Raw genomic sequence first — 13829 nt, 5'->3', positions numbered from 1 at the left:
AAAAACTGCAATATCGAAAAATCTGAAAATCGAAGAATCCGGAAATCGAAGTCGAAAAATCAGAAAAGTGATAATAGGATCTCGAGAAATTGTAAAATCGAAAAATTGGAAACTAAAATAGTGGAAAATTGAGAAGCCAAAAAATTGATAAATTGTAGAATTGAAAAATTGACAAAATGAAAAATCAAAAACTTGAAGAATCAAACAATTTAAAAATTCCAAAACAGAAATCTCGAAACAATTGAGAAACCGAAAATCGAGAAATCGGAAAACCGAAAAATCTAAAATTCTAGAAATTGATGGATCCAAAAATGGTTTTACAATTTTGATTTTTTTTTTAAATCTCGATGTCTAGGATAAAAATTCAACACGGATTCATAAACCACAAGTAGAGGATCACGTTATTTATAAAATTTAAACAGTTGCTAATGTACAATTTGGAGGTGACGTCATTTCGTTGTTAATGGGGATGATCAGACAAATTGTGGTTAGTGTTTTACCATCTATATATATATACAAAATTCTATAGTTTCTGAGATTATAATAAGAATCAACACAGGCGACAGACAAACGGACGAAAACGGGAGATCTATTTTTTCACACTCCAGAGGGAAATTAAAAAAAACATATTTTACAATTTTAATCAGTTTCATCACAAATATTAACACAAAATTGGCAGAATTTTTTTTATTTGCGACCCTTTATCAACTGCATGCATCTAAAATTAGTTTGCAACAGAATTAATTACGCGTTTTAACACAAATTGGAACAAACGAAACGAATTGTTTTAGTATTTGAAAACGAATCCTTTAAGCTAATTGAAGCCATGCACAATGCAAAATAATCGTCGCATTTTGAGCGATATAACTGTTTGTTATCTAAAAATGAACACTATTCATGCAGACAATTCGCGTGAAATCCAGCAAAATAGACTTCATTTCCCAGAATTTTTACAACATTGTTTAGAAGAAAGTGGAGATAGGGATATGACCAACATCTGCGTTTAACACTCAGTCAAGTTAATTCAGATTTAAATATAGAACAACTGATTTGAAATTTTCTGTCGGGTCAAGTTCAAAGTATAAAAGAGAGAAACGTGGCTGTACATTCCACGGAACGAAGTTGGCGGCAGTTCATTACCTTTTAGCTGTCACAAACAAATACATTGGCAAACTTCCGATATAACTGCAAGCAGAACTAATTAACAACACTACCACAGTTTGAGAGATAGATGATAGGCTTGATATCTACAAATAACTTTCATAATTCGTCTGCTGTTCAACATTTTAGTAGACCAGGGACCAAAGGTCAATAGTTTGCTAATTAGTTAATAATGTGGAGGATCAGAATATATCGCTCTGAAACTTCTCCACAGTATTTAAACGCAACCTGAAGCGAAATTTCACACTGGAGTAAATACGTGGAAATTCAGATGTAGTTAGGCTTCACAGATTGCTAGATTGTTGTACATAACACATCCCCCCTGGTGAAAAAGACACTTGATCATCGTGATTGTTGTATGTATTGGTTTCAGTGTGGCGAGTACGTCTGTCGCAATATCGTATCTGGTTTCAAGCCCGGTCCAAATATATTATATATCGCTATGACCGTCGCCGTTGGCCGGCTTCCCGTGGTGCATACAACTGCCCATAAATGCGAAATAACAATTAATTTTAATTGAACTGTCCATACAGCATCCATCAATAACTGCGCCGCTCCAGCCTAATCCATACACGATGTTGCACTAAGAGTACGTCAGAGCCGACACATAGTTAGACAGAGAGGAAAGTTACGCTTGCGTATGCGTCGGGACGTCCACAGCGGGAGCGTCGGTTTCGTTAAACTTGTAGATTCTCACCGGGCGTCCTGCGAGCGAGAGGTGTTACCAAAACAAACTTACCGGCGACCCGCGAAACGTTCGAATTTAATAAAAGCGAATCTGTGAGAAAATTTTGACGAGGGTCTTTGTGCGTAAAGGAGATAGTTTCGGGGCAATTTTTTCCGGAAGCTTTACAGGACTGTGACGATAAGGCAAGTAGAGGAACGTAAAAATGTCCTTTAGGCGGGTTTTATCCGGAGATGGAGGGTTATGATTTTGGCGGGGACGGGGTCTGTTTGTTGAGATTTGTTGTTTTGCTCACGGGGGAGATGGGATTGTAAAAAGTCAATAACACTTGGAGTTTGTTATTTTCATCATTTAGAATGCCGGGGAATAAAATATTTATGGTGGTTTCCACCACTCTGAATAATAAACAAAAGGATCATTTCCCGGATAATAAATTTACGTGAAGTGTGCGATAAAGTACAATTTATTTGGGGCTGCAGGCCGAACTGAACCGAACTTAAATGTGGCATTTCCGGTAAAATGTAAAATACCCATTTGTCAAACTCCGGAAACGACATTTATTTATTTAAGAACAATAACACAATAACTTAGGAGCGCCAATGTGATAAACAAGTCCGACGTTCGCTATTTATGCGTTTCGTGTTTATTTAACTTACGAGAAATTGAGGATTTTAATACAATTTAGATTTTTTGACACTGTTGTTGATTTAGAACCTCCGTTTAAAATTATTTCCCATAAAATATTACCATTTCCAGTAGGTGTTCCAGTTTTCGTTTAACAGTATTGTTGGACTTGAGATGCGATACGAAAAAATAATTGGCAAGACGTTGATAACTTTTTTTCTCATGTTTTTAAAAACCCTCATGTGGTTTCTGGGCTAAATGACCTCTGTTTATAGCCTGTAGGAGCGATGTTCACTCTTAAAAATTGCTGCGAAATTTCCCCGAAAAACAACGGCCAGGTAAATACTCCTCCGTTAAATATTTAAGAAGCTTTAGCGAAGAATTAGTGCTTATTTGTTTCTTAAGACCCAAGATCAATGTTTACTATCGTAAAATTTAAATGTAAATTAAACTGTCAGTAGTTAGTTTTATTTGCACTTACATTAAGCGGTATAATTTTATTTGATAATTAAATCCGGGATGATTTATATTTTCGGGTAGACTACGCACGCTGCAATTTCCGATAAATCTTGAAAGAATTTCAACTAACAACAGAGGGATTAATAAACACCGAACCTTCGATAATTTCATTTCGCAATTATTAACCCTTTCTTCGTTCCCCGTTCAATAATTTTATGAAATTAGTCAACACGGAAAAACACTCAACCTCCAATGATGCTACTTTCGTTTTATCAAATTTTAAGTACGACCATCTCGACGCTCGTTAAAAAAGTTTTAATTTATTTGTACGTTTCATGTATTTTAAAACTACATAGTTTATAACTAACGATGTAACTTTAAATTAAAGGAAATATGCACCAGTCTCGTTAAGGAGTCGCTAATGGGGGTATGAAAATTCTTTCCTACTTTCTATGATAAAATCATATTAATTTACATAAAACTCCAGCTTTTTTCATTTTTGTAATTTATGACAACGAAGTCGATTTTATGCAAGTCGTTCGGCAGAATGAAAACTATTGTGGCGATTATCATATTAGAAACTGGTAGATTTGTTAATATTAAATAACAATTGTTAATATTTTCAACTTTTGGCTTTTCCAGTTTTTCGATTTTTGAACCTTTGAATTTTTCAATTTTACGTTTTTGTAATTTTTAGTTTTTTAGTTTTTATGTTTAAATATTTTAAATTTTCGGTATGTATTTTTTTTTCCTTTTTCGTTATTGAACTGATTTTCTACTAACATTGTGATTCAGTGCTAATTGTCTAACAGGACATTAAGGACATTGTCATCATTTATGGTAGTTTTTGCCGTGCCAAGTTTTGGACGTTCTTTAACACTTTTCAGAAAATTGTTAAAAATGAGCTGATTTATTTCTTGTTCCCGACTTTGGAAAATGCTATTTTTAAACAAAAGTGTGGATAGAATTGAAGATCTAAATGTGAGAATTATACTTAGCAAGTACTTGCCCCGCCCACCCACCCTTTATTTTCTTGGAAGGTATGTCATCTGCCAAAATCAGTCTTATCTTGGCAAATCTAATTTAATTTAATTTAATTTCGACAATGACAACAACCTACATTGGTGTAATTCGAATAATTCGATGAAATTATTGCTTTCGCCACGTTTATTTAATTATTATTAATTTAATCGCATCCATTTTTAAATTTTTAAAAATTATACAGTTTTCAATTTTAACTTTTTCAAAAAATTTTTTAATTTAAAATTTTTCAATTTTACAGTTAGCTCGATATCTCCCAATTTTTCCTTATTTCAATTAATCGAGGTTTCAATTTTTAATTTAGCTTTAAAATTTTTCAAGTTCTTAATCTTTTAATGTTCCATTTTCGCAAATTCTAATTCTTAATTTAAATAATTCAAAACGAACAATTTTACAGTTTTTGAATTTTTGAATTTTCATATTTAATTTTTTTTTTTAACAAATTAAGTTTTATTTGTTTTCACCGCGTTTATTTGCATTAATTTTTTTAATAGAACCCATTTTTGAGTTTTTAAAAATTCTTTAGTTTCCCGATTTTGCAATTTCTCGATTTTCAGACTTTTGTTAGATTTTACAGTTTTTCGAATTTGTTTGAAGTTCTTCAAAGTTTCTATTTATCAAGACTTGAAATTTTTAATTTTTCGATTTTATAGTTACTTAGATTTTTAAGTTTTTCGATTTAGAATGATTCAATTTTACAGTTTTCCAGCTTTACAATTTTTCGCTTTTAAGTGGTCTAATTTTCAAGTTCTCGAATTTTTAGATTTTCGATTTTGCAAATTTTTGTTCCTTCAGTTTTTCGATCTGCAATTGATTGTTTCTGGTTTTTCAATTTTTCGTTCCCTCGATTTTCCGAATTTTCAGTTTGTAGATATTTTAGTGCCTTTATTTGATTTAAACGATAATTCAAATTTTAGTCTTCTCAGATTTTAGCTAAATTGAAATTTTGAAAAATTGTAAACCCGGAATTTTTTTACTCTTGTAAAAAAAGGCAAAAAATCGGAAATCTATTAACTGAAAAAACGAAAAAATAAAATATTGAAAAATTGAGAAATCTAAAAATATGAATAGAAATGACCAATCTCAAAAAATTGCAAATCAAAAAATTGCGGAAACGAAAAATTAAAAATCGAAAAATTGAAAAAGCAAAATTTTAATTTTGAAATTTCAGAAAAATTGCAACACCCGATATTACAGAACCGAAAAATTCAAAACTAGAAAAACTCAAAGGTGAAGTAACGAAAAACTAAAAAATCGAAAAATTAAACTGGAAACTCAAAAAATTGCAGATTAATGCCGCAGAAGGGAAAAATTAAAAATCGAGGAACGGAAAATTCGAAACACTGAAAAAACGAAAAAAGTTGCTAATCGAAAAATGAATTTTTGAAAAAATCGGAAAATTGCATTACGGACAGGCTACATATTAAACAACATCAGTTTTAGGTACACTACAGCGGCAAAATTCCAGTCCGTCTCTGTCTGGTATGTTGAAGGGCACTGTTTAATTATTGGGACAGCCAACTTTCTAAGATGAGAGTAACAATAATTTTTCATCTTGATTTTTAAATTATTAGAAAAAACAATTGTCCAGAAATATATCGGTCAAAAATAGCAAAAATAATAATACAAAATTTTTCCAAAAAACTGTTTAAAATGAGTGAAATCGACTGAAAATTGGTGACAAATTATAGATAATCTTCTCCTAATTAACGATCCAAAATCGCCATCAAAGCCTTTATTCAAATGAACGTCAAAAATGAGCATAAATTTTCAATATTTTTCCAAAAAATTGTTAAAATGGGTTCGACCGACTGAAAATACGTGTCAAATTGAAGATAACCTTCTCCTAATTAAGAATCTGAAATCGTTGTCGCAAAATCTAGTCAAATAAACGTGAAAAATGTGTCTGAAATTTTCAAAATTTTTCCAAAAAACTGAAATAGGTGAAATCGACTGAAAACTGGTGTCAAATTGTAGATAATCTTCTCCTAATTAAGGAACCGAAATCGCCATCATGATATCAATTCAAATAAACGTGAAGAATGAGTCTAAAATTATCAAAATTTTTGCAAAAAATTGCTTAAAATAGGTTCAATCGACTGAAAATTGTGTCAAATTGTGGACAATCTTCTCCTAATTAGGAATCCAAAAGCGCCGTCATGATATCTGTTTAAATATACGTGAAAAATGAGACAACATTTTTCAAAATTTTTCCAAAAAACTGCTGAAAATGGGTTCAATCCGTTGAAAATTTGTGTCAAATTGTAGGTAATAATCTACTCTTAAAGAAGAATCCGAAGTCGTCGTCACAATATCTATTCAAATAAACGCGAACGGTGAGTCAAACATTTTCAAAACTTTTCCATAAAACTGCTAGAAATTGGTTCAATCGACTCGAAATTCTTGTCAAATTGCGGCAAATCTTCTCCTAATTAAGAATCCGAAATCGCTGTCATGAGATCTGTTCAAATAAATATGAAAAACGAATCTAAAATTTTCAAAATGTTTACAAAAAACTGCTTAAAATGGGATCAATCGACTGAAAATTAGTGTCAAATTGTAGATAATATACTCCTAATGAAGAATCCGAAGTTGTCGTCACAATATCTATTCAAATAAGCGCGAACGGTGAGTCAAAAATTTTCAAAATTTTTCCAAAAAACTGCTAAAAATGGGTCAATTGACGCGAAATTGGTGTCAAACTGTGGATAATCTTCTCCCAATTAGGAATCCGAAATCGCCGTCATGATATCTATTCAAATAAACGAGAAAAATGAGTCTAAAGTTTTCAAAAATTTTTGCAAAAAATTGCTTAAAATAGGTTCAATCGACTGAAAATTGGTGTCAAATTGTGGATAATATTCTTCTAATTAGGGATTCAAAATCGCTGTCACCATATCTGCTCAAATAAACATGAAAAATGAGTCCAAATTTTCAAAAACTTTCCAAAAACTATTTAAAATAGGAACAATCGACTGACAATTAGTGTCAAAATGTAAATAATCTACTCCTAATTAAGAATCCGAAATCGTCCTCACGATATACTATTCTAATAAACGTGAAGAGTGAGTCAAAAATTTTCAAAATTTTTCCAAAAAACTGCTAAAAATGGGTTCAATCGATTCGAAATTGGTGTCAAATTGCGGATAATCTTCTCCTAATTAAGAATCCGAAATCGCCGTCACGAGATCTGTTCAAACAAACATTAAAAATGAGTCCAAAATTTTCAAAATTTTTCCAAAAACTGCTTAAAATAGGTCAATCGACTGAAAGTTGGTGTCAAACTATGGATAATTTTCTTCTAATTAGGAATCCGAAATCGCCATCGTGAAATATTTTTAAATATACGTGAAAAATGAGTCAAAAATTTTCCAAAAAACTGCTAAAAATGGGTTTAATCGACTGAAAATTGGTGTCAAATTTTAGATAACTTTCTTGTAATTAAGAATCTGAAATTGTCGTCACAAAATCTAGTCAAATAAACATGAAAAATGCTTCAACATTTTTCCAAAAAACTGCTTAAAATAGGAAAAATCGACTGAAAATTGGTGTCAAATTGTAGATAATCTTCTCCTAATCAGGAATCCGAAATCGCTGTCTTGATATCTGTTTAAATATACGTGAAAAATTAGTCTAAAATTTTCAAAATTTTTCCAAAAAACTGCTAAAATAGGTTCAATTGACGGAAAACTGGTGTCAAATTGTGGATCATCTTCTCCTAATTAGGAATCCGAAATCGCTGTCACGAGATCTGTTCAAACAAACATTAAAAATGAGTCCAAAATTTTCAAAATGTTTCCAAAAAACTGCTTAAAATGGGTGAAATCGACTTAAAATTTATGTCAAATTGTAGATAATCTTCTCCTAATCAGGAATCCGAAATCGCTGTCTTGATATCTGTTTAGATATACGTGAAAAATTAGTCTAAAATTTTCAAAATTTTTCCAAAAAACTGCTAAAATGGGTTCAATCAACTGAAAATTGGTGTCAAATTGTAGATGATCCTCTCCTGATTGAGAATCCGAAATCGCCGTCATGGTATCTATTCAAATAACCGTGAACAGTGAGTCTAAAATTTTCAACATTTTTCCAAAAATTGCTTAAAATAGGTTCAATAGACTGAAAATTGGTGTCAAATTGTTGATAATCTACTCCTAATGAAGAATCCGAAATTGTCCTCACGATATCTATTCAAATAAACGTGAACAGTGTGTCAAAAATTTTCAAAATTTTTCCAAAAAACTGTTTAAAATGAGTGAAATCGACTGAAAATTGGTGTCAAATTGTAGATAATCTTCTCCTAATTAAGAGTCCAAAATCGCCATCATGATATCTATTCAAATAACCGTCAAAAATGAGCCTTAAATTTTCCAAATTTTTGCAAAAAAATTGCTTAAAATAGGTTCAATAGACTGAAAATCGGTGTCAAATTGTAGATAATCTACTTCTAATGAAGAATCCAAAATCGTCCTCACGATAAACGTGAACAGTGAACAGTGAGTCAAAATTTTCAAAATTTTTCCAAAAAACTGCTTAAAATGGGTTCAATCGACTGAAAATTTGTGTCAAATTATGGATAATCTTCTCCTAATTAGAAATCCAAAATCGCCGTCATGATATCTGTTTAAATATATGTGAAAATTCACTGCTGAGACGGATTGGTGGGGCTTTCTTATTTAGATAAAACATTTACTTGAGAACTGTTTCACGTGCTAATAATTTCTGGTAGAAAAATAAGAATTTTGCAATTACGCTCGGTTTCCTTTCTCACGACCAGCAATGAGAAATCGTCACAACTGAGACAGGGTGGGTGGGCGGGGCTTATGATTTTATTTTATTTTTTTTCTTAATATACATATTCTTTGCAACAAAAGACTGAAAAAATGTTTAAAATGGTAAATTTTATCTGCCACACTTCTCCTCAAATTTGCCATTTTAAACAAGTTTTCAGTTTCTTGTCGTGAATAGAAAACTATGTACATATAAAAAAGAGAAAAATACAAACCCCGCCCACCCACCCTGATCTCAATTGTGACGAATTTTCTTATTCACGTGAGCCGAGAGGCGAAGCTCATTTGAGGATTCAAGCCTTCCGGGAAGCTTTACGGAATTGTCCATTGTCTCCAGAACCTGCTCTGACAAGAGATAGGGTGCATGGATTGAAGCGGCAATATATTATTGAGGAACGGAAAATTCGAAACACAATGTCCAGCAATATATGGGTTAAAAATAATAAAAATAATAATACAACGAAAATTTATTGCCTGTTTGCAAGATTCCAGAGCTTTTGGTTTGACAGCTTTAAAAAATAAAAATAAAAATTTATTGATTTTATAAAAAGTATAATTACTTACCAAGGGAACAGCATGCTTGCATTGGGGCAACAAATGGCGCCTAATTCGAACTTGCCTGTCGTCTAACGTTCCACGTTAATAATCGTCACTGTTCGCTGAGTAGAAAACCCGGCATTTTGTTAACACGAAAAAGAACACATTAAGCAAATAAGTGAGTTATTGCCAATAAATAAAACCGCTTGATTTGCCCGAAAATTTCCCTAAATTGGTCAAATAAATCAACCATGGTTACCTACAACATAAATCCACATTTCTTTTTTTCTTGGCGGCAGCACGAAGTTACGCTTCGACCCGAGTAAAAATACATTTAACACAGTGCGTATTTATTTAAGACGGCGTCGCAAAAAAGCGAGAACAAGAGCTTTACATTAAACCCCAATCTACATAAAATACCCGAAACGTCAACCGCCCCAACATTTTGTCCGCTTCAATGATTCATCACGAACACACACACGTTGTTAAAACTTTATCACATTCTTTGACAGCAATCGTTTCATCTTCCGCAATTTAACAATCGAGACCCAACTGTTAGCAGGATCCCATCAAATTTTCACGAAAATCGATCGGATCGAAATCAATTTGACGGAAACTCGAGCGCTCCACAATAAGGTTTCTCAGCTAAAGGTTTTTGAGAGCAAACATCCAAATTGGGAAATCGTTTGCAAAGTTGACGTGAACTATTCACGGGTAAATTGCCATTTCCTACACTTTTACCTACGCGTTTTTGCGTGCTGGAGAGATTATAGTTTGAGAGTCGACGCGGACAACATAATTATAAAAATCGAGCCGTCGAGAGAAGTTTAAACAGAGTGAAAGAATGGGCTTTTAATTAAATTTTTATCGAACGGTTAAAGTTTCGGAGTAAAACTTCAATCCGTGCTTTGGGGAAATAATTTTAATTGGGGCTGTAGTGCTGGAGCGTTTCCGTTTTATTGAAAATATACTTCGTTTACAACCACGACACACGATCATTCATATGTCAAAGGAAAAGTGGCGGAACAAGTACGAACCTTGCGTCACCCCATCGATACGTCATGCATTTTCGGCTTAATTATGTTCGTTTTCGCCGGCGGAATTTGGAAAAATGAGTGTGTTACGAGTTTCGGGTTGCGCTTCCCACAGCGTTCGGCGCTTGTGGAGAAATGAAATGAACTCTTCTGCATTCCAATTTGTCAATTCTTGTTTTCTTTTAGTTTTTTCCCATCCTTAATTGTGTTTACACTAGACCCACTGAAACGAATACAGGTAATTAAATTGCGCCCGTATGTGCTTCAACCCCAATAAGGGTGTGTCGGCTTGGTGGCCCAGCGCCGTGTGAGGTCAATCTGACCGTGAAGTGTTATATGAAGTGTATATAAAAGCGAACGTGTTCCTCAAATATTAATGTTTTTACAACATCGACACCAGTCACGTAGCGCCTCCATAACAACGTATTATTATTTCTCGGATTTTCCGGCACATTCCTCCGGTAAACATCCCTCGGGTCTTGATTTATTCTTAACAGGGGATAAGGTGCGACACTTAACCTCACGTACTTTGATAGTATCAGATTACAATCAGAGTTTACATAAATAAAATATATTTTAAAAAACTTACTGCTACTGGTTTTCCATCTCTTCCAACCCCTCGTTAAATACACTTGCAGATTTATCTATATTTACAACATCCGGCTTAGAGGCCGTTAAGTAAAGAATTGCGGTAATACGGTTAAATGGGGGTGCCCATAAATAAAGTCTTGGAAAAACCCGTCCGCATTAATAGAAAATGTCGGTGCCTATTTACCGGCATAGTGCCAATAACCAACTCTGTTAAAATTGTACCAAAATTGAAATTTTCACCAATTACCACGAAAGATGCAGCAAAAATTTTAAAATATGCAATAAATGCAAAAAAATAGTTAAATATGCAGAATATGCAAAAATATAAATTTTGCATATTGTGCTATTAATAAAAACACTGTCTGCAACGTGGTAATTAATGAACACCATCTGGACTTACTTTACCAAACGTTCGCGGTTTAAGGACTAAATTAACTGATTTTCTGCATGAAACTATTAACCTGAACTATGATGTCATCGTTAAAATAAGTATAAAATTTTCAAAATGTTTCCAGAAAACTTCTTAAAATATGTAATATCGACTGAAAATTGGTGTCAAATTGTAGATAATCTTCTCCTAATTAAAAATCGGAAATCGCCATCAAAGCCTTTATTCAAATGAACGTCAAAAATGAGTTTTAGTTTTCAAAATTTTTTCAAAAACTGCTTAAAATAGATTCAACCGACTGAAAAAACGTTTCGAATTGAAGATAATTCTCCGCTAATTAAGAATCCGAAATCGCCGTCACAGCATCTCATCAAATAAACGTGAAAAATAAGTCTAAAATTTTCAAAATTTTTCCAAAAAACTGCTTAAAATAACAACAATCGACTGAAAATTGGTGTCAAATTGAGGATAATTTTCTCCTAATTAGGAGTCCGAAAACTCCGTCATGATATCTATCTAAATACTATACGTGAAAAATGAGAGTAAAATTTTCAAAATTTTTCCAAAAAACTGCTTAAAATGGGTGAAATCGACTGAAAATTGGTGTCAAACTGTAGATAATGTTCTCCTAATTAAGGATCCGAAATCACCGTCAGATATCTATTAAAATATACGTGAAAAATGAGTCTGAAATTTTCAAAATTTTCCCAAAAAACTGCATAAAATGAGTGAAATCGACTGAAAATTTGTGTCAAGTTGTAGATAATCTACTCCTAATCAGGAATCCGAAATCGCTGTCATGATATCTGTTTAAAAATACTTACGTGAAAAATTAGTCTAAAATTTTCAAAATTTTTCCAAAAAACTGCTAAAAATCGGTTCAATCGACTCGAAATTGCTAAAAAATTGTGGAAAATCTTCTCCTAATTAGGAATTCCAAATCGCCGTCATGTTATCTGTTTAAATATAGGTACGTGAAAAATGAGTCTAAAATTTTCAAAATTTTCCCAAAATTGGTGCCAAATTGTGGATAATCTTCTCCTAATCAAGAATCCGAAATCGCCGTCGTGATATCTGTTTAAATATACGTAAAATATGAATCTAAAGTTTTTTAAATTTTTCCAAAAAACTACTAAAAATGCGTTCAATCGACTCGAAATTGGTGTCAAATTGTAGAAAATCTTCTCCTAATTAGGTTTCCGAAATCGCGGTTATGATATCTTTTTAAATATACGTGAACAATGAATATAAAATTTTCAAAATTTTTCCAAAAAAATAATTAAAATGGGTGAAATCAACTGAAAATTGGTGGCAAATTGTAGATAATCTTCTCCTAATTAAGGATCCGAAATCGCCGTCGAAATATACACTCACCGGCAAAAAAATCGAATCATTAGTATTTTTGTAGAAATCTTCAATAAATTCTGGTGTGCGTCACATTTATAAGACAAATTAGTTTATCTAGGACAAAGGAGATGAGAAGGTAACGGGACCTTCGCTGAAGTTGCAACAATTACGAGTTTATTAAAAAATACCAGAAAATCCATTACATTAAACCAACAAAAGACTACTTAACATATCATTAATAACGACTGTTGCCGCTTCTAGCTTGCATTAGGGTTGCCATACGTCTTGCCATGCCTTCTATGAGGTGTCTAATCTCAGCCTGGGCTAATTGGTCAAATTCTTCAACTAGAGCATTTGCAAGATCTCTTATGTGTTGTATGGCCGGCACACGTGCTCTGATAGGTCTACCTAACATGTCCCACACATGCTCAATTGGATTCAGGTCGGGAATGCGTGCTGGTCATTCCATACGTGAAATCCCGAATTCGTCGAGGTAGGTTTGTGCAACTCTAGCGATATGTGGTCTAGCATTATCATGCATTAGAATAAAATTATCGCCAATAAAAGGAGCAAAAGGTACGACATGCTCTTGAAGAATATTTGCTACATATCGATCAGCATTCATTGTGCCTCTATCCACCACTACAAGTTCCGTGCGAGCCTCGGGAGAAATTCCTGCCCAGACCATCACTGAACCTCCATGAAAACTTTGTCTGGAAACAATATTGCACTGAGCCTACCTTTCGCCTCTTCTTCGCCATACTCTTTGACGGCCGTCAGGAGAACGTAGACAAAAACGCGACTCATCTGTAAAGAGTACTTGGCCCCATTGGGCAAGATCCGAGTTAACGTGTTCTCGAGCAAATGCAAGTCGGGCTACTCTGTGTCGTGGGAGAAGTTCTGGACCACTTGCAGGTCTACGGGCCCTCAATTCAGCTGCAGTCAACCTTATTCTTACAGTTCTTTCACTTACACTAACTCCTCGTGTTTCTTCAAGTTGATTTCTGGCCTCAACTGCGGTCGTATCCCTATTACGGAACACGGCCAGCGTTAAAAAACGGTCATCCCGAGCCGATGTTTTCTTTGGACGACCCGAATCAGGACTTCGGCTGTTTGATCCAGTCTCATTAAACCGTCGTACAGTTCTGTGAATGCTCACTGGTGATACCCCT

Source organism: Zophobas morio, unplaced genomic scaffold (assembly GCF_036711695.1).
Source record: "Zophobas morio isolate AGI-343-1 ecotype UQ-CSIRO unplaced genomic scaffold, CSIRO_AGI_Zmor_V1 ptg000026l, whole genome shotgun sequence".
NCBI lineage: Eukaryota > Metazoa > Arthropoda > Insecta > Coleoptera > Tenebrionidae > Zophobas > Zophobas morio.
The sequence above is the reverse complement of the archived record's forward strand: the minus strand, read 5'-3'. Positions refer to the sequence as shown.